Source organism: Pongo pygmaeus, chromosome 7 (genome assembly GCF_028885625.2).
Source record: "Pongo pygmaeus isolate AG05252 chromosome 7, NHGRI_mPonPyg2-v2.0_pri, whole genome shotgun sequence".
Lineage (NCBI taxonomy): Eukaryota > Metazoa > Chordata > Mammalia > Primates > Hominidae > Pongo > Pongo pygmaeus.
In genome coordinates this window covers 65,081,977-65,102,529 of record NC_072380.2, presented here as the reverse complement: position 1 = coordinate 65,102,529, position 20,553 = coordinate 65,081,977, and the positions used below count along the sequence as shown (strand labels likewise).

At 39.4% G+C, this 20,553-nt stretch overlaps 1 protein-coding gene across 1 annotated transcript in view; it reads left to right on the top strand.

Moving 5' to 3' along the window:
- OPRK1 (opioid receptor kappa 1) overlaps positions 1 to 20,553 on the top strand; it is a 167,442-nt gene that overhangs the window by 250 nt on the left and 146,639 nt on the right. The gene's annotated exons all lie outside the window — the stretch shown is intronic.

Genomic DNA, 20,553 nt, shown 5'->3' with positions numbered 1-20,553 from the left:
CCTGGGCCAGATGGGTTACAAAGATGGGTGCAAAACCTCTCTGTTCTTCATGCATGCCTCTCCAAAATATGACTTTGCCATTTCTTTCATGAAGAGGTGATGTCTAGGAGACCTCTTCACTCAGGGCAAGCTCTATGACCTGCTTTGACTCTAGAATGTGGTAGAAGTGGCATCGCATAAATTGCAGAGCCTAGGCTTTAAGAGACCTTGCAACTTGCCTCTCACTGTCTTGAAGTGCTGCCATCAGAGCATCTTGTAAGGAGCAGGTAGAGCATGTGGACAAGACATCCCTGCCAGCCCCTGAGACATGTGAGAGAGGCCAGAACAGGCCATCCGGACCCCACTGTGCTGGTGGATGAGACAGCAGAAGGAATATCAACCTACCAACAGAATCCTGAGAAATGCTCACTCTTACTTCAAGCTGCTGCATTTTGATGTTATGAAGCCATAAATAACTTATGAAGTCATCTTTGCTGACTTAAAGTTTTCCATAACTTTATTATAACATATCAAAATTATGAAAAATGTGAAAAGTAGAAAACTGATGAATTTTGCTTATTCATATGGTCTTTAAGAATCTCAAAGGCACTGAAGTTTTTTTATCTTTTCTGTCTTAGAATAAAAAACCTTGAATGAAAATCTGCTTCTTGGAAAAGCAGCAAGGTTTATGCAGAGGCAATCTGGTATTTGTGTGCACTGGCAGCTGATCATACCCAGCATGCACGCACTCTCAGGGCAGAGTCTGATGCCCCACATAATGGGGCACGGTAAGGACTCCCATGTCCTTAAGATAAAATGATAAGGAAAATACACACTGCTATTAGAATAACAGACCCAGCTTCTGCACATTTTAATTCCCAAAGTTTTCATGAAAGACAATGATTTTTTGGTACCATGTTTAACTCTACAAGAATCAGTAGTGAAAACTAAAAATGATACTTTGTGAAAGTTCATTAATTTTGTTTTCAGCCAGTGGTGGCCTTGGTCAGATGGAATCAAATCTATGATACTTTTTATCAGAAATGCTTGTACTGTGTACAAACCCAAAGTGATGGCTTTCAATGATCGAATTTGATTATTTTCTGTATGGTGCAGATGAAGGAGAAGATGGGTTGGAGGTGCTCATGAGTAACCAGGAAACAGTCTGAAGTTTTTCTGATACTTCTCCTTGGTCCAACCAAATGTGAGATATAAAAACAAACATGGGATTCTGTTCTTATGTTCTGGTTGTTTCAGTCTTTACAGATGTATCGAAAGGCTGTCCAAAAATGTCTGACTTCTGTAGTGTGCCTTTGTAGCACTAGAGGGTTCTGTAGCTGTGAAACTGAAGGCATTGGCAGAAAGCCCTCCATCTTCAAACCACTTTCTGCTAAGGTGTGGCTCTATAAAACCACTATGAGCTGGGATTCACTGAGACTGAGTTGTTTCAGTAGGATCTTCCAGAAAAACATGTTCCCTCCTTTACTTGGGTTGTCATTCCGAGAACAATCACACCTTCAATTTTGGCTTTACTAAGCAATAGCGTTTTAATGATTTTAAGCCAGGATTTGCTCCTCCTTTCCTCAGTATGAGACCTTAACCACTGGAGGAACCAAGAATTCATGCTGGTTGGGTTCTGATTCCACTTTAACTTACTGTATAGCCTCATCCCTCGTTTTTCTGGAGATTCTCTTTTTCTGCTTCACTGATTTATATTTACATTAAAATCAAATGAGGCCATGTTTCTGAAATCACATTGTCCCTACATGGTCATAACAATGAGTCTGTAATGTGACTGAAAGACAGCCATGGATACAGGTAGAGGATATCAGGCAATTGAATGCTCATCAGGCATTCAATTCAGGGCAAATGGCATAAGGTATGCAGTTGGCCTCTTCTGATATCTGTGTCTTAATCCCTTCTTCAGCCTCTGTTTTCTGGATCAAGGCTAAGATATTTTCTGGGCACAGTGGCTCATGCCTATAATCCCAGCACTCTGGGAGGCTAAGGTGGGAGGATTTCTTCAGCCCAGGAGTTCGAGACCAGCCTGGGGTACATAGGAGACCTCATTCCTACAAATAATAAAAAAAATTAGCCAGCTGTGGTGGCGTGTGCTTATTGGTCTCAGCTACTTGGGAGGTTGAGGTGGGAGGACTGCTTGAGCCCAGGATATCGTGACTGCATTGAGCCATGATTGTGCCACTGCACCCTAGCCTGAGCAACAGAGCAAGTCCCTATCTCAAAAAAAAAAAAAATTCTGAGACTTCTAATTTTTTTTTCTTTAATTAACTTTCTGTAAGCCCAGCAAGTAAATAAAACACTTATTTTATGAAGCATCTAGTTGCTTTTAGGGGAAGGGACATCCTCCGCATAGTATCTAGGCCAGCTCACTTTCTTCTCCTTACTCTTGATTTACTCTCTGCCATTGAATCTTCTGTACCAATGTTGGATTAATGTTTCCGGGCCCTACTTTCATCATGCTCCCCTGTATTATCACCCGTTTTGGTTTACAGCAATGTTTTTAAGGTAAGGCATGGTGTGTCCATCATAGTCACATGGGAACTTTTTCAAGCCATATTAAAAATGCCCCCCATCCATCATTCTGCCCCTGGAACAGTGTGTGCACTTGGGACCTTCATGTAAATCTACTTTGTTGAAACCCACTGATCAGCATGGTGTATTTCATAACTCTTTGCCTTACATTCAAGAAATTCCTTAACCTGAACTCCATTTACTCTTTTCTTCATTCATTCAAATTAAGAATATTGCCTGAACATGAATTATGTGCTAGACATTTTTCTAGGTGCAGGAGGAGTAGGGATGAACATAACTAGCTATAACTATAGCTATCAATTGTGGAGTGTCTGTTATGTGCCAGGAACTTTTAAGTGACCTACTTGATTTACTTGCATGACAAACTGTGAGGAAGAGCCCAATATTATCCCCTATTAACAGATGAGGAAACTGAGGCACAAACAGCCTGAATAGTTTGTTCCAGATTGCATCATAAGAGGCACAGCCAGCTTTCTTACCAAAGCAGCCCTGGCCCAGAGTCCGTACTCCCTCCTCCCCTGCCTCTGCCTGGTGGATAAGGTCCCCCTGGCCTTGTGGAACTTACGCTCTAGTGGGGACAAATAGTTATAGGGAATGACCGATGTTGTTACTAAGAAAATAAAAGCTGGTAAGAAAACAGAAGAACTGAGGAGGTGACTGAAGTGAGCATTTATAATTTTATGTTATATCCATTGTAAAATATAAGTTTAGCTTTCTCATACCAGAAGCAGGGCTCAGTCCATCCTTGACTCAGTTTCCAATACTGTTCCCCACAGGAATGGCTCTTGCTGGTGGCCAGAAGTAAAACTTAGAAATATCTCTCTCAGTGACACCTAAGCAGGCTGGGCTCCCTGGTTTCCTGTTGCTTCCTTTAAAGAAGCTCTTCAGACATCTGCACAAAAACTCAAAGTGACCACCTCTCAGCTCAGCATGACCTTCTAGAACTAATGCCTGCTTGCTTTCAACCTACCAATTAAAGCTCCCCAGGAAACCTGTTTGGATAACACCCTGGACCCAAGAAAGGCTCTGGGCCATGGGTTTCTTCTCTCTCTCCCTATCTGTACTCCCTGACACCCTGTGTGTGTGTGGTCTCTAGGCTTGCCTCGTATCCCCAGGGGTCTGTGAATACTAAAAGCACTTAAACTTTCATATTGTAGTTGTGTCTTTGAATCCAGGTCCCCATCCTATACCCTGAGGGCAAGGCCTCCTGGAAGGGACCCATGTAGGTGGATCCCCTGCTGTCCAGGCCTCTTAGCTGCTGGGGTAGTGACCAGTTAAGTGGATAGAGTTTCATTCAAAACAATAGTCATTCAACTGTATCTCACATCAAATCTCTGCTCTAGTTTATGTATCTACTTTATGTTCTTAGAAGACTGTGCAAACACGTTGTCTTTTTTGAGTGCCTGTCTTGTCCCAGGCACTCTGCTTGGTATGGGGAGAGATGAATCTTCTGTCTTCAGGGGCTTCCACTCCAGCAGGGGGCATGTGACTAATAGTGACTGGTTGCTGCTGTAGGTAATAAGTGGCTCCCACTAGGCCCTCCACTTGGTGGCCCCCTGTCCCTCTCACTGGTGGAAGCCTACCTGTCCTCTAAGGACCAGCTCACTAATGTCCTAGATCCTCACAGACCAGATTGCTTTTCTCAGAACTGAAGAGCATTTACTAATGGCACCTCTTGTCATATGCTGTCCCAGGATTCGAATTTTTTTTTTTTTCTGTCTTGCCCAAATAAATGCTGAACTCCTCGAGGGCTAGGAGTGTATCTAGCGGTTTCCTTATACTGGACTAATCAGATGCTGACTAGGTAGCAGTGAGAAAAATCTAGAAATTCCCTTTTAACCACATCGACTTACAAGAGGGGATATGTGTAATGTACTATAGCTCTTCAAACAAGAGGTGGTCTCGTTTGAAGTGTGGATTGATGTGGGTGTTCAAATGACGTCACAAGTGGCTGGTTTCTCTGTCTCCATTTCTTTTTTTTTTTTTTTTGGCTCCATTTCCAAATTTCCCAGATAGCACAGCAAGTTGGCCCCAGCAGCTCTAGACACTCCATCTTCTCAGGGGATAGCCAACACAATAAAATATTTCAAGTTCCTGAAAGATAGCTGCAATAAGCCCTAGAAATTTCTGGATTGGGAGCAGAGCCAAACCTGCCAGCTCACATAGATGAGGGCAGGGAATAGGGTGTCTCATGATCACAGTGTCCTGCCTTCTGATTTGCCTGGAACTGTCCTGTTTTGGCACCAAAAATACCTGCATCCTAGGAAACCCTCAGGTCCTGGGCAAATTCAGACAGTGATTTGCCCTATCAGAAGCAAAGCAAGGTTGCCATTACCTGAGGTGGGCAAATAGAGGCTGGGCGGCCAGTGAGTGACCAATACCCCCAGCATTGGAGAGGGTGGAGCAGCCCTTCAAGAAGTTCCAACCTCTGCCCAGGACTGGTTTTACCAACTTCACTAGGCTAAGAATCATAGGAAGTCTACTCGGAACTTGCAAGTCTCACGTATTCCTGCCTAAACATTTATGGATACCTGTTTAGAGCTGAGATCTTTTCAGCTCCCATAATATAAGGGAATTAGGTTTCAAAGAAGATCATGTATTTTGATCAGACCTTATAGCTGAGCAGCGGAAAGAAAAAAAAATCAGTGTGAGATCTCCCAGGGTTCCTCAGGAGTGGCTTCCTTAGTCCAACTGGCAGCCTGTCCTGGAATATTGTCAGGGAGAGAGGTTAGTTGCTTTTCCTAGTGCTAGGAACTGAACGGTTTTACATATTGACCAATGAAAATACTTATTTGGCCTACAATAGGTGCAAAAATAGTGCTAATTACTAACAGTATCTCTTCTTTGCTGTGTGCCAGACACTCCACTGGGCATTATGCAGTTAATACGTACCATGCATTTCCCGTGGTTAGCAATGATGTCAGGCATAGAAAAGACATGAAATTATGATGTCAAATTAATAAAATGGAAAAAAGAATTTCTTGCATTTTCTCCAGCTGTCCTAAGAATGTATCTATACTTTGATCCTGGCCTACCTTTTCAACATCTAAACTTTTTTCCCCAAGCTTCTAGATATTCAAAGTTAAGTATTAAATAAAATCAGTAAATATATACAAGCTTGTTTGGCCATTCTGAATAAGGTTATATTTCCACCACACAATCTCCAAATTCTCTAGCAGAAGAGATCAATATGTTATAGATACCTCCTTTCCTTCCCTCCCTGGCAAGCCACCACATCTGTTATGGGTACGCAATGCAGTGGCTGCACCTGGGCCTCGCTCATTAAGTAGTTGTTGATTGAGTGACTGAATTGAATGCCTGATGAGCTCGCAAGTAAGATTCAGACTGAGCCTGTGAACTAATAGGATCCCTCTACTTTTTATTCACTGTGGCTGAGGTAGATCTCAGGCCAGCCTGAAGTTTAGGTCTACTGAGAAATAATAAGCCTGAAAAATCGAGCTTTGCTTGACCCAGTCTCCCAGTAAACACTAAGAAATGTTCACATTATTTACACATCCTAGACTGCCTGTCTTATGGACCAAATGTTTGTGTCCTCCCCCCAATTTATACATTGGAATTCTAACTCTCAATGTAATAGCATTACGTGCTGGGGTCTTTGGGAGGTGATTGGCTAATGGACCTGGAGCCCTCATGATGGGATGAGTGCCCTTAACAGAAGAGACCTGAGAAGGCTTGCTTCCTCTCCCTCTGCTCTTCGTGGTGTGAAGACACAAGAAGACAGCCATCTGTGGGCCAGGAAGAGGCCCTCACTGGAACCCAACCATGCTGGCACCCCAATCTTGAATTTCTAGCTTCAAGAACTTGGGAAATAAATGTAAGCCAGCCAGCTTATGGATTTGTTATAGCAGCCTAAGCTAAGTCAGAGTCTCTAGAACAGCTGGTCTGGGGCAGCGGTGAAGGGAGGTGGGTGGGCATATGACCCTGCCCTGCACATGAATGGTAAAGGCAACTGGAGAGCCTCTCCCTTTTGGTGAGATCCCCAGTCCACAAGGGCATGGTCATCCATAGCTTTACTTCCCAAAGCAAATTCTGGTTCCTGGGACCTGTGCCTCCATAGATGGCATGATCTGCAGCCTTCTGTGGTAATTTACCCTCTTCCTAAATTTCTGAGTCTTCACATTTAAGCAATCCTACTTAGATATCCTCTACCTGTATTCATGGCTTACAGAGTCATTGTGATGACCATGTAGGGACAATGCGATTTCAGAAACATGGCCTCATTTGATTTTAATGTAAATATAAATCAGTGAAGCAGAAAAAGAGAATCTCCAGAAAAACGAGGGATGAGGCTGCACAGCAAGTTAAAGTGGTATCAGAACCCAACCATAGTCCATTATTTGTTTCAATTCTGCTCTTTTCTACCATATCACCCAGTTTCCAAATCATTCAGCAAATTGCCATGGTCAATGGGATTAACCTTTCCCTTTTACTCTCAGGAAGTCTCCCTTGTCCAGTTTGCAAGACTGTGTGATTCCTTCTACTGTTAGAAGAAACAAAAGCCTTCCTAAAAGGTCTTTGGTGCCTTCATTATTTTGCGGATCATTTCTGAGGGAATTATTGAACTTCATTATGTAACCACCACTTGGGTTCACCTTGCCCACTGCCTAGACAGAGCCAATTTATCCAGACAGGAGAATTGCAATGGAGAAAGAGTAATTCATGCAGAACTGGCTGTGTGGGAGACTGGAGTTTTATTATTACTCAAATCAGTCTCCCCAAGCATTCAGGTATCAGAGTTTTTGAACATAATTTGGTGGGTAGGGGCTTGGAAAGTGGGGAGTAATGATTTGTCATGTTGGATATGTAATCATAGGTGGTCGAAGTGAGTTTCTCTTGCTGTCTTCCATTTCTGGGTGGGATGGCAGAACTAGTTGAGCCAGATTACTGGTCCGGGAGGTGTCAACTGATCTATCAAGTGCAGGGTCTGCAAAATATCTCAAGCACTGATCTTAGGTTTTACAGTAGTGATGTTATCCCCAGGAGCAATTTGGGGTGGTTCAGACTCTTGGAGCCAGATGCTGCATGACCCTGAATCTGTAATTTCTAATCTTGTAGCTAATTTGTTAGTCCTGCAGAGGCAGACTGGCCCCCAGGCAAGAAGGGGGTCTTTTCAGGAAAGGGCTGTTATCAATTTTGTTTCAGAGTCAAACCATGAACTGAATTCCTTCCCAAAGTTAGTTCAGCCTATGCCCAGGAATGAACAAGGCAGCTTAAAGGTTAGAAGCAAGATGGAGTCAGTTAGGTCTGATTTCTTTCACTGTCATGATTTCCTCAGTTATAATTTTGCAAATGTGGTTTCACTTAGTTTCAGAGATGGTTGGGGCTGCTTCAGCATGGGGTGCATGAAAGGTGCTCAGCTGTGGGTTGGAGCAGGGGCCTCCACTGTCCTGCTTTTAGCTCCTGGTTTAGGGAGGAGCCCACTGACTGTTGCCAGGTGGATGGCTGCTGTGCTTCTGGATCTCACAGCTGGTTTGTGCACAGAGTTTGTGTTTAGGGGTAAACTTCCTCTTGTCTTCACATGTCTCAGAAGAAAGTAGAAATTTTGCTCCTCTCCTGGGTGTGAGTATCATGGTGCAGATGGGGGAAGTTTTAGAGTAAACATTTTTAGTTTTGCTCCCTAATGACCTTACCCTCAGGCATAGATGATCCGACTGCTTTCATTGCAAAGAAGCTGCTAATTGGCTAGCTCAATTTTGCGCTTGTTGCCTACAAAGTATATGAAAAAGGCAACGTGCACCAGTCTCTTTCCCTGGCTTCCTCCTGAATGTGTGTGCATCCAGAGGCCACAAGACTCCTGCTTCCAGCAGGCTCCTTGTGATACACAGAGTTCTCCTGCCCCACCTCAGGCCTCCTCAGGGCCCAGGGCTGCATTTTCCAGCAGCTCCCTGCCCTTCAGCAACCAGGCACCTCTGGTTCAGAGCCCCAGGGGTAGGCTTGGAATTCAAAGAGGAAGCTTCAGACCTGTGTCCTATCTTTCAAACAAGCTTTATTGGGAAACTCTGTAATACAGTAGTTCTCTGGCCATTACTATTATTTCCTATTAGGAGTGTCTATTCCACACTCCTTAGAGCATGGAAGGGAGCAGGTGTGAGGGATTGGCCATCCAACCCTATCCAAGTTTGGATTTCTGTTAGCTCATCTTCTTGGTTTTGAACCCCCAGCCTGTTAGCCTTTGGTTCAGGCAATCTCTCCCCATAAAACATGAGAGTGTTTTTTTGTTTTTGTTTGTTTTTGTTTTTCCTGATAAGGGAAGACTGCCACTTTCTCAAACTCTCTACTTCACCAAGTTCTGACAGCCTTCCCATTCAAGTGTAACTTACTCATATCACTCACATATTTGCTCAGTTGTGCTGCTAGCATGCAGGATATCAGAGACCTGGGAAGATAGTTGGCTGCATGGTGCTGTCTCCTGTTATAGAAATAGTTATGGATAGTCCTTCTCCCATGGCCAGGCAGCTGTGAGCATCTCTGGTGACTTCATGACTTCCTATGGTGGCAAAGCCATATGGTATTTCATTCGGAGTGTCAAGACTCCCTCAGTGCTGCCCAGGGGAATGTCAGGCAACTGACAAGAAAATAGGTAACAATTACCAACATCAACAGTAAAAAAGAAGATACATTTAAACTTTACTAATAACTTCATGCCAGTTACGTTATTGACTAAATAAAGTGGATAAACTCCTTAAAAAATGCAGCTTAGCAAAACTGACTATGAAGTAACAGAAAATTTGAAAAGCCCGAATTTATGAAAGAAATTGTATTTGTAATGAGAACTCTATCCACAAAGAAAATTTGGGGCTCAGATGGCTTCGGGCTGTGTTTTGTGAAGGAACAAATAATACTAATATTACACACAATCTTTCAGAAAATGAAGGAGAAATGAAACCTTCAAAATGTATTTTATGGGGCTAGTATACCCTCAATACCCCAAACTGACAAAGGTATAAGAAATGAAAATTACATAACAATGTCCCTATAATATTAGCAAATAAAAATTAGCATTATCCATATGATATTAGCAAATCAAATACAGCAAGAGATAAAAAGGGTGATATATCCTGACAAGATGGATTTATTGCAGGAATGTAAGATTGATTTAATGTATGGAAATCAATCAATGTAATTCACTACTTACTTTCCATATGATAATTTCAATAAATGTCCAAAAAATATTTGAAAAAACCCAACACCTTACAAACAAATTAGGAATATTTAGGAATAAATATAAATAAAATGTGAGATCTCTATTTTTAAAATTGAAAAAATTGCTGAGATATATTAAAAATTTAAACAAATAGAGATATACTACCATATTTATGATTGAAAGTTTCTGTATTATTAGTATATCCATGCTTCCTAAATTGATTTATAGATTCAACTCGGTCTCTATAAAATCATAGCAGACGTTTATGAAGAAATTGGTAAGCTCATGCTGAAGTGTTTTATGGAAATGCAAAGGATCTTGAATAGCCAAAATAATTCTAAAAAAGAACAAAGTTGGAGGACTCCTACTGCATGATTTCAAGATTTACTTTGAAGCTACAGTAGTCAAGAGTGTGCAATATTTGTGTAGGGAGAGACACACAGGTCAGTGGTGGAGAATAGAAAGTTGTAGATTAGATCTACAACATATAGTTAATTGATATTCAAAAGATATGAACACACACTTTACAAAAAAATGAATGTCCAATAAATACATAGGAACATGCTCAACACAATTAGTCTTCAAGGAATTGTAAATTAGTACAATAATGAGATAAAATTCCACATCAGCTAGAATAGCTAAAGTCAAAAAGATTGACAGTACTAATTGTGGGTACTCTCAATTGTGGGTACTCTTGGACATTGTAAAAAGGTCCAAACACTTTAGGGAATTGTTTTGACATTTTCTTATCAAATTAAACATAATCTAAATCATGATCCAGAAATTCCACTAACATAAGTATTTACTCAAGAGTAATACACATTGATGTGTACAAAAAGGCTTATTTGAAAAATTTTTATAGCAGCCTTATTCATTATAACCCCAAACTGGAAGCAACCCAAATAGCTATCAATAGGATAATGGATAAACAAATTGAGGTCTATTCATACAATGGAACAACACTCATCAATAAAGGCTGAGAAATCTTGACACAGACAAATCTCAAAAACATGATATTGAGCCAAAGGAGCTAGAAAAAAGTGTGTTCTGTGTGAACCTATTTATACAACTTCATAGAACAGGCAACATTAATCTACAGTGACAAAAATCAGAGCAGTGGTTGTGATAGAGGCAGGAGGCAGACAAAGGCCTAGGCAGATAGGGAAGAGTCCCTGGAGAACCTTCCACCTTCCCCACAAATATTTACACCAGATGTTTTGTGCAGATAAGGGAAGCTGCACAGGGGGCTTTCCTGGGCATGCCCACAGCAGACTGGAGACCCACATGCACTGGGGGAATGGGGTGGAACCACCAGGAATTCATGCCTTATGCAGGGGAGGAGCCTGGCCTATTCAACTCGTGTATGATGGCTCTGGTATTAAATTTGGGAGGTGGAAACCTGCTTACCGGACCCTCTTTCTTTTGCTGAGAGCTTTCTTTTCACTTAATACATTCAAGACCTCCTCACCCTTCAATGTGTCTGCATGCCTAATTCTTCCTGGTTGTGAGACAAGAACCCAGACTAGCTAAGGAGCGAAAAAAAAAAAAAAAAAATCGTGCATCGTTTGCACTTGGTGAGGTGGAGTGATGGATTGGCTAGAAATGACATGGAGAACACTTGTGGGGCCTAAATGCTCTATGCTTATTTTGGGTAGGGTTATATGGGTGTCTATAATTGTCAAAACGTATTGAACTGAACACTTACCATCTTGGCATTTACTGTATGTAAATTTTATTTCAATTTTTAAAAGTTTAATAAAATTTTATTTTAAATTGACAAGTAAAATTTTATTTTAAATTGACAAGCAAAAATTTTACATATTTGTGGGCTACAATGTGATATTTTGCTATATGTTTACAATGTGGAATGATTAAATAATGCTAATTAACATACATTGCCTCTCATACTTTTCATTTTTTGTGGTGAGAACATTTAAAATCTACTCTCTTAGCAATTTTGAAGTATGTAATACATCATTATTTGTTATAGTGATCATTCTGTACACTAAGATCACTAAGGCTTATTCCTCTGAACTGAAACTTTGTACCCTTTGATCCACATCTCCCCTTTTCCCACCTATTCCTCTTCCCCAGCTTCTGAAAACCACCATTCCTCTCTCTACTTCTACGAGTTCAACTTTCTTAGATTCCACATATACGTGAGATTATGCAGTATTTGTCTTTCCATGCTTGGCTTATTTCACTTAACATAATGTTCTCTGAGCTCACCAATGTTGTTACAAATGACAGAATTTCCTTCCTTTTAAAGGCTGAATAGTACAAATAGTATTCCATTGTGTACATATATATTTTCATTATCCATTCATCTGAAAATGGACAGCCAGGTTGCTTCTGTATCTTGGCTATTGTGAATAATGTTGCAGTATGTTGGAGTGCAAACACCTCTTTGACATACTGATTTCAATTCCTCTGGATATATATCCAGGAGTGGTATTGTTGGATTATATGGTAATTATATTTTTTGTTGTTTTTTTCGAGGCACCTCCATACTGTTTTTCCTAATGGCTGCATCAATTTACATTCCCACCAACAATGCACAAGGATTCCCTTTTCTCCATACCCTTGCCAATACTTGTTATGTTTTGTCTTTTGGATGACAATGATTCATTCTAACATATATAGTTTTGAGTTGCATTTTCCTGTAGTTAAGGATGAGCTTTTTTTCATATATCTGTTGGTCCATTACATGTCTTCTTTTGAGACGTATCTATTTGGGTGCTTTGCCCATTTTTTGATTGGGTTATTTGTTTTCTTGCTATTGAGTTTGAGTTCCTCATATATTTTGGATATTAGTCCCTTATCAGATATATGGTTTGCAAACATTTTCTCCCAATCCATGGGTTGTCTCTTAAGTCTGTTAATAATTTCCTTTGCTGTGTGGAAGCTTTTACAATCTCATTTGTGTATTTTTGCTTCTGTTGCCTGTTCTTTTGCCATCTCAGTTTGAATAAAGAAAAATATCTATGGAATAATAAAAGCTCTACACAAAGAAAATTATACTAATAAATAACTATACTAAAGAATAAAGAAAAAATGGGAGAATTTTATAGTTATTCTAATAATTTCAAAAAATATCACTAACAGAATAAATCAAAATAAACTAGGAAGAGGGAATTAATAAAGATAAAAGCTGAAATTACTGGACTGGAAAGTAAAAAAAGCAGGTTTTTGGAAAAAAATGCAAATAGATGAACCACTCATAAGTCTGACTGGATAAAAAAGGTAAGAACAAAAATTTTAAGTGTCAAGAATGAGGAAGGAAAAATGGTAAAGGACCAAAAACATTGTAAGCATTTTAGATTCCACATATAAGTGAGATTATGCAGTGACGAATTCAACTCCATTACATCAAATTATGTACTAAAATTAGATTATTATAAAGCAAATACAATTTTTTCAGAACTGAACCAAAAAATCCCAAACATAGACATGTTACCAAATAAGTGATTAGAAAGAGCACTAATATTCTATTATTTTAAAAAAGCACTAGGATTAGATAGGCTTAAATTTGAAATCGGTCTAACCATAAAGAACTCTAATATTTGTAAATAATTCAAGATTATGGAAAAAAATGAAAATCATCTAGCCTAATTTTAGTATCCAAACCTGATAAAGACATTGAAAAACAGGAATAGTAAACCTATTTATAGATGAATATAAATACTAAAAATTGAAAATAAAAGATGTGGAAGCAGAATCCCAAATTACCAACTGTATAATATTCTAAATCCAAGTACAGTTTATTCTAGGAAGACACATATATGTGTGTGTATATATACATCATACTCACATATACATATCATCCTAGAATATATATATCTTATATATTAAGATATATACCTTAATTTATCTTAAATTAATATCTTAATAAAATATTAAATTAACTTAATAATATCTTGAGTTAAGATACACACACACACACACACACACACACACACACAATACACATATATATGAGGTGGAAGTCTTGCTATTTTGCCCAGGCTAGAAGATTTGAACTCTTGGGCTCAAGGAATCATCCTGCCTCAGCCTCCTGAGTAGCTGAGATAACAGGTGAGCCAACACTCTATCAATATATTCTTCTACATAAAGATTAATGGTTGAAAACTTTATGACTATATCAAGACACTATTCATTAAAAATATTAACAGCCATTTCTATGAAAAGGACAAAATAAAAACTAATCATGGGTAATTACTTAAACATATTAAAGAATATTTTCCAATAAAACTAACAGTCAATATTCTAGATTTCAAAGCAAAATTCTTTTTAAGTCAGAAAATAGGGAAGGATAACAGATAATCACCATTAATATTTAACATTTCCTGGCAATTCCAGCAAATAAAATAAGAAACGTGACTGAAATAGTTAGAAAAATCACTGGAACATTAGAAACATAACTATTTCCATTTTTGCTGAGATTATATTTGTATATGTGGAAAACCTGAGAAATTTAGAACTATTAAAACTAATAGTTCTAATTTTGAATGTGGTGGTTCATGTCTGTAATCCTAGCATTTTGGTCTCTTTTTTTTTTTTTTTTTTTGAGACAGAGTTTCACTCTTGTCACCCAGGCTGGAGTGCGATGGTATGATTTTGGCTCATGGCAACCTCCGCTTCCTGGGTTCAAGTGATTCTCCTGCATCAGCCTCCTGAGTAGCTGGGATTACAGGCACCTGCTGCCACTCCCAGCTAATATTTGTATTTTTAGTAGACATGGGGTTTCACTATGTTGGCCAGGCTGGTCTCAAACTCCTGACCTCAGGTGATCCACCCACCTCAGCCTCCCAAAGTGCTGGGATTACAGGAGTGAGCCACTGCGTCTGGCCTTTTTTGAGATGGAGTCTCACTCCATCACCCAGGCCGGGGTACAGTGGCCTGATCTAGGCTCACTGCAACCTCCGCCTCCCGGGCTCAAGTGATTCTGATGCCTCAGTTTCCAGAGTACCTGGGATTATAAGCATGAGCCAACAGGCCCAGCCAATCGCAGCACTTTGGGAGGCCCAGGTGGGCAGATTACTTAGGTCAGGAGCTCGAGACCAGCCTGGCCAACCAACATAGGCAAACCTGTCTCTACTGAAAATACAAAAATTAGCCAGGTGTGGTTGTGTGCGCTTGTAATCCCAGCTACTCCCAAGGCTGAGGCAAGAGAATCGCTGGAACCGAGGAGGTGGTAGACAGAGGTTGCCCTGGGCTGAGGTCACACCTCTGCACTCCAGTCTGGGTGACAGGGGGAGGCTGTGTTTAAAAAAATGAAAAGAAAATAATAAATAAAATTTAGTAAAATAAATAGATATTTAATACTTACATAAAACCAGTAGTTTTCACTTCAATAATGATTAAGATTTAGAAACAAACATGTAAGATGAAATGTTTTATTCCAAAAGTGAAAAGAAATCTCTACAAATGGAGACAAATTTGACAAGAAAACCAGTGTGCCTGCTAACTTAGGAAGAACAGGAAAGAGCTTAGCCCACAGAAACACACAGCACGCTCTAGGGTTGGGAAAGCTGAGGTAACTTAAATGTCAGTTCTCCAAAAACTTATCTGTGAATTTAAATTACAATTAGCTTTCTAATGGAAAAACTTCTTAATGGAGTTGGAGAAAATTATCTTAAAATTCATAAGGAAGGACACATATTTAAAGAATAAGAAAGTAGAAAAAAAAGAAGACTAAGGAATTTTGATTTTAAGATATTTTGGTTTTACCAAATATTACAACACCATAAAGACAGCATGGAAAATAGCACAGTGGAATAGAACAGAGGGCCAGAAAGTTCCCTCCTAGGCAAATCTAACAACCAAGTCTAATTTAATTGTGAAAATTCAACAGTATGCAAGAAAAGAAAACATAACATTTGGTATTTTTTAATAAGTGGTGCTGTTACAGCAGTCTGCCCATCGGTAAGATAATAAAATTGAACCCCATCTTACTCTACATAGAAAAATTAATTCCAGATGTGTTACTTAAGTGAAAAGAAATACTTCCAGATGTATTAAGTATTTAAGTGAAAATAAATGATATAAATCTTATAAGGAAATGTAACTAGAAAGAAACAGTGTCCATCAATAGGAGAAGTTCTGTGTAAAACAGAATATCTGGAATTCATGAAGTTTTACCTGGACTTGGAAAATAAAAAATTAAAACTATCATCTGACTTAGATATGAGAGAAGAGAGACGGACCGTCTCATATTGTTTTATATGGTTTATACTCAGAAAAGGAAAGAGAAGCGAAACTAAAGGCAGGTAGCCCAGCACCTAGGAACCAGACCTGAAACCAAGGAACCAGACCCAAAACCAGGCCTGGGCCTGCCTGACCTAAACCTGGTAGTTAAAGATCAACCCCTGACCTAACTGGATATATTATCTATAGATTCCAGACATTGTATGGAAAAGCACTGTGAAAATCCCTGTCCTGTTCTGTTTCATTCTGATTACTGGTGCATGCAGCCCCCAGTCACATACCCCCTGCTTGCTCAATTGATCACGATCCTCTCATGTGGACCCACTTAGAGTTTTGAAATTTCAAAATGGACACGAATTGCTCACTTGGGGAGCTTGGCTCTTGAGACAGGTGTCTTGCTGATGCTCCCGGCCAAATAAACCTCTTCCTTCTTTAACTTGGTGTCTGAGGAGTTTTGTCTGTGGCTCATCCTGCTACATTTCTTGGTTCCCTGACTGGGAAGTGAGGTGATTGGTGGATAGTCGGGGCAGCTCCTTAGGCAGCTTAAACCTGCCCTGTGGAACATCCCTGCAAGGGACTCCAACCAGCCCGAGCAACACAGATCCTGAGAGCACTCCCGGGTAGGCATTTGCCCCAGTGGGATGCCTCACCAGAGCAGTGTGTGGCAGGCCCCCATGGAGGATCAACATGGTGGCTGAACACCAGGAAGGAACCGGTACTTGGAGTCCAGATGTCTGAAACTTGGTACGACTAGTCTTTGGAACTTGCCTATCCCATTTGAGTGGAAGCGTGGCCTGATCACCCATGGCGTGCCTTTATTGGCACTGTAGTTTTGGTTTTGGTTTTAACTTGGTTTGAATTGCTTGACAGGAACAATCTTGGGAACTTGCCCACTCCATTTGAGTGGAAGCATGGTCTGATCACCCATGGTGTGCCTGTACCAGCACTTTGTTTTTGTTTTGACTTGACTTGGATTGCTTGATACTTTGGTTTTTGTTTTGACCTGGCTTGGATTTCTGGATACTCTGATTTTGGTTTTGATTTTGGTTTGGTGTAAACTGCAAAAGTGTGTTTGTGCCATTTTTACTCATTCTTTGTTTTGTGGTGTGCCTGTGGTGTAAGCGTGGTGTTTTGTCTCGAAGAAGCACGAGTCAGGCACAAAAAAACCCACCCTACTAGGAGCTATGTTGAAAAATTTCAAAAAAAGATTTAAAGGAGACTATGGAGTACTGTGACACCAGGAAAACTTAGAACTTTATGTAAAATAGACTAGCCAGCATTAGAAGTAGGTTGGCTATCAGAAGGAAGCCTGGACAGGTCCCTTGTTTCAAAGGTATGGCACAAGGTAACCTGTAAAGCCAGGGCACCCAGACCAGTTCCTGTACATAGACACTTGTTACAGCTGGTTTTAGATCTCTCCACAGTGGTTGAGAGAACTGCAGCATAAGCGAGAAGAGAGAGAGAGAAGCAGAGAGGAGAAAGACAGAGGCAGAGAAAGAGAGGAAGAGACAGAAGAAAAAGGAAAGTCAAAGAGAGAGAGACAAAGTCAAAGAGAGATATATGCAAGTAGTTAAGAAAAAAACCAGTGTACCCTATTCCTTTAAAAGCCAAGGTAAATTTAAAACCTATAATTGATAATTGAAAGTATTCTCCACAACCCTACAACACTCCAATACCACTTTGTTGTCAGTGTAAACACGGATGTATCCCAAAAGCACTGAGGCCTTCCTATCAAAAATCCTTAAACCAGTAACCCATGGATGGTCCAAATGCATTCAATCTGTAGCAGCAACTGCTTGCTAACAGAAAAAAAGTAAAAAAAAAAAACTTTTAGAGGAAAACTTATTGTGAGCACACCTCACTTGTTCAGTTCAGAACTATCCTAAATCAAAAAAGCAAAAAAGTAGCTTACTAACTCAAAAATCTTAAAGTATGGGGCTATTCTGTTAAAAAAAAAAAGGCCATCTATACCAATTCTAAGTTACTTTGGACAAAACAAGTTCTTATTAACAGCAAAGAATAATTAAAATCCCAAACTTACAAGGTTTTCAACAAAAGTAAAGTTTGCTAAAAGTTAACAGTATAACAGGTATTCTACTAACTTCTATTCTTGTGGCCTTAGACAGTCTAGTCCACAGACATAAAAGAAGTTTGCTTGGAAAGGAATGGTTATCATCTTCAAAAGAAAAAAATGGAAAAAAAGGAGGAGGCAGAATTCATGTAAAAAGAGTATTATAGGATAAATTCTTGTACTGAAATGAATTGACTGGTTGTTTAAAAAAAGAAATATTTGTAGTAAGTCAGAAAGTTGAAGCATGTCGAAGAATTACCTGTGAAAGTCATGAAAGAGAAAATGTTATAAAAAATAATTTATGCAAGAAATGTTGTATAATTTAAAAGTAACTAGGCCTCCTGAATGTAAAACTATTGAAAAAAAAAAACAGTTTATGTGCAAGGTATATAGAGAAAGTAAAATATACCTTTGGTAAAAGGATTATAAGGAGGCATAAGAATGTAAATTTTTACCTACATTAAAAGGTTTAAAATATATATATTTTGTTTTAAAGGTTTAATCAAGTTTTAAAATGTTAATTGGAAAGAAAATTCTGTGTGTAAACATTGGCTAAAGTTAAAGAGATATCATCCAGTTTTTCCATAAACTGGACATTAAAATAAAAACATAACAGGTTTTTCTTAAAGCACCAACCTTCTGTTTAGCAAAAATTATAAAAGGTGAAAAAGAATCTATAAAATCTTACCTTATAGTCAAATATTAAAAATTGGATAAAAATGTCTACAAAGTTTTATTAAAATTAAGTTTAACATTAATAACTCACTAATATAAAGGTAAAATTTAGCTTATCTAGTGTAAAATCATACAAAAGCATTGTTAAATGTAAAATGGTATTTGGCTTTCTTTGGTTTAAAAACTAATAAAAATAGGTGCTAAAGGAAATTTCTCAGTAAAAAGGCACTAAGGACTATAAAGTCCACTGTCAAGGTCCCCACATTTTAAAAAGAAAGGTCAATTTCTTAAAAGTTATATACTTGGTTTATCTCCCACTTTCCTTTCTCTCAAAAACAAAAAGTCTTTTAGCACATGTACCACCCCTAGAATTTCCGGTAAACCAGCACCAGCCTGAAGATCACGTTTTCATCAAAGGGTGGAAAGAAGAAAAACTCGAGCCAGCCTGGGAAGGACCCTACCTTGTGGTGCTAGCCACCAAGACTACTGCTCATACAGCAAAAAAGGATGGATTCATCACACTCGAGTCAAGAAAGTGCCACCCCCTCCAGAGTCATAGGCCATAGTCCCAGGGGAAAACCCTATCAAACTAAAGCTAAGAAAAATTTATCTCTTTTCATCTATTATATTACTCTTTCTTCTTTCCTCATTCTATTGCTGACCATCTAGTTGTTAACATAACCAAGTCAATTACCTCAAACTATTGCATTTAATGCTTGCCTTGTTATACCCTGTGGAGACGTGCCAAGTCAAAGACAGCTCTCCACTTCAGAAAAATACTTGTGTTCCTCTTGACTCTCCTTAGATTGGGAATTAATAAACTAGGACCATTTAATCCAGGGAGATTTCGATAAAGACCCCAGTGCCAACCAGGAGTCTTGCCCCCGATGTAGAGCTTTCATGCCATAGTTGGTCCAACATTCTGTGGACCACTAAAGAGCAAGGATGGACTGCCCCAACCAGTTTTTGTAATTTCCTAAAATCATACATTCATTTTACTAGAGGATCATAGAAGTTAAAGACTTCCAAGATGCAAATGCCTGGTAAAAATGGATCAAATATTCCATCTGCACGTTAAATAAAAGCAATTGTTATGCTTGTGCACATGGCAGTCCAGAGGCCCAGATTATCCCCCTTCCACTAAGGTGGTCCTCCAGTTGACCAGGCATAGGCTGCACGGTAGCTCTTTTCCAGGATTCTACAGCCTGGAGTAATAAGTCATGCCAAGCTCTCTCTGCTATATCCCGAAGTCCAGCACCCTGCGGGTCAGCCCCCGAGGGCCATCCAGCTTCCATCTCCCAACACTAAGTTCACTTCATGTCTCTCATGACAGGGAGGAAACTTAGCATTCCTTGGAGACCTGAAGGGATGTGATGAGCTTAAGAATTTTCAAGAGCTTATCAATCAGTCAGCCCTTGTTCATCCCTGAGCAGATGTGTGGTGGTATTGTGGTGGACCTTTACTGGGCACTATGCTGAATAACTAGAGTGGCACTTGTGCTTTAGCACATTTGGCTATCCCTTTCACCCTGGAATTTCATCAACCAGCGGGAGAAAAAATAACACATTGTAAAGTGAGAGAAGCCCCTTATGGGTCTTTTGACTCTCACATCTATTTAGATGCAACTGGAGCCCTGCAAAGAATACTAGATCAATTTAAAGCTTGAAATCAAATAGCTACATGATTTAAGTCAATATTTTAGTGGGTGACAATTAATAAAAATGTAGATTAGATTAACTACATCTATTACAACCAACAGCAACAAGCTAAAAAAAAAAAAAAAAAAAACTCATGTCGGCCCCAGCCATGGGGCTACTTGACCTGACAAAACCCTTTACACCCTATGTGTCAAAAAGAGAAAAAATGGCAGTTGGAGTTTTTTTTTTAAATTATACTGTAAGAT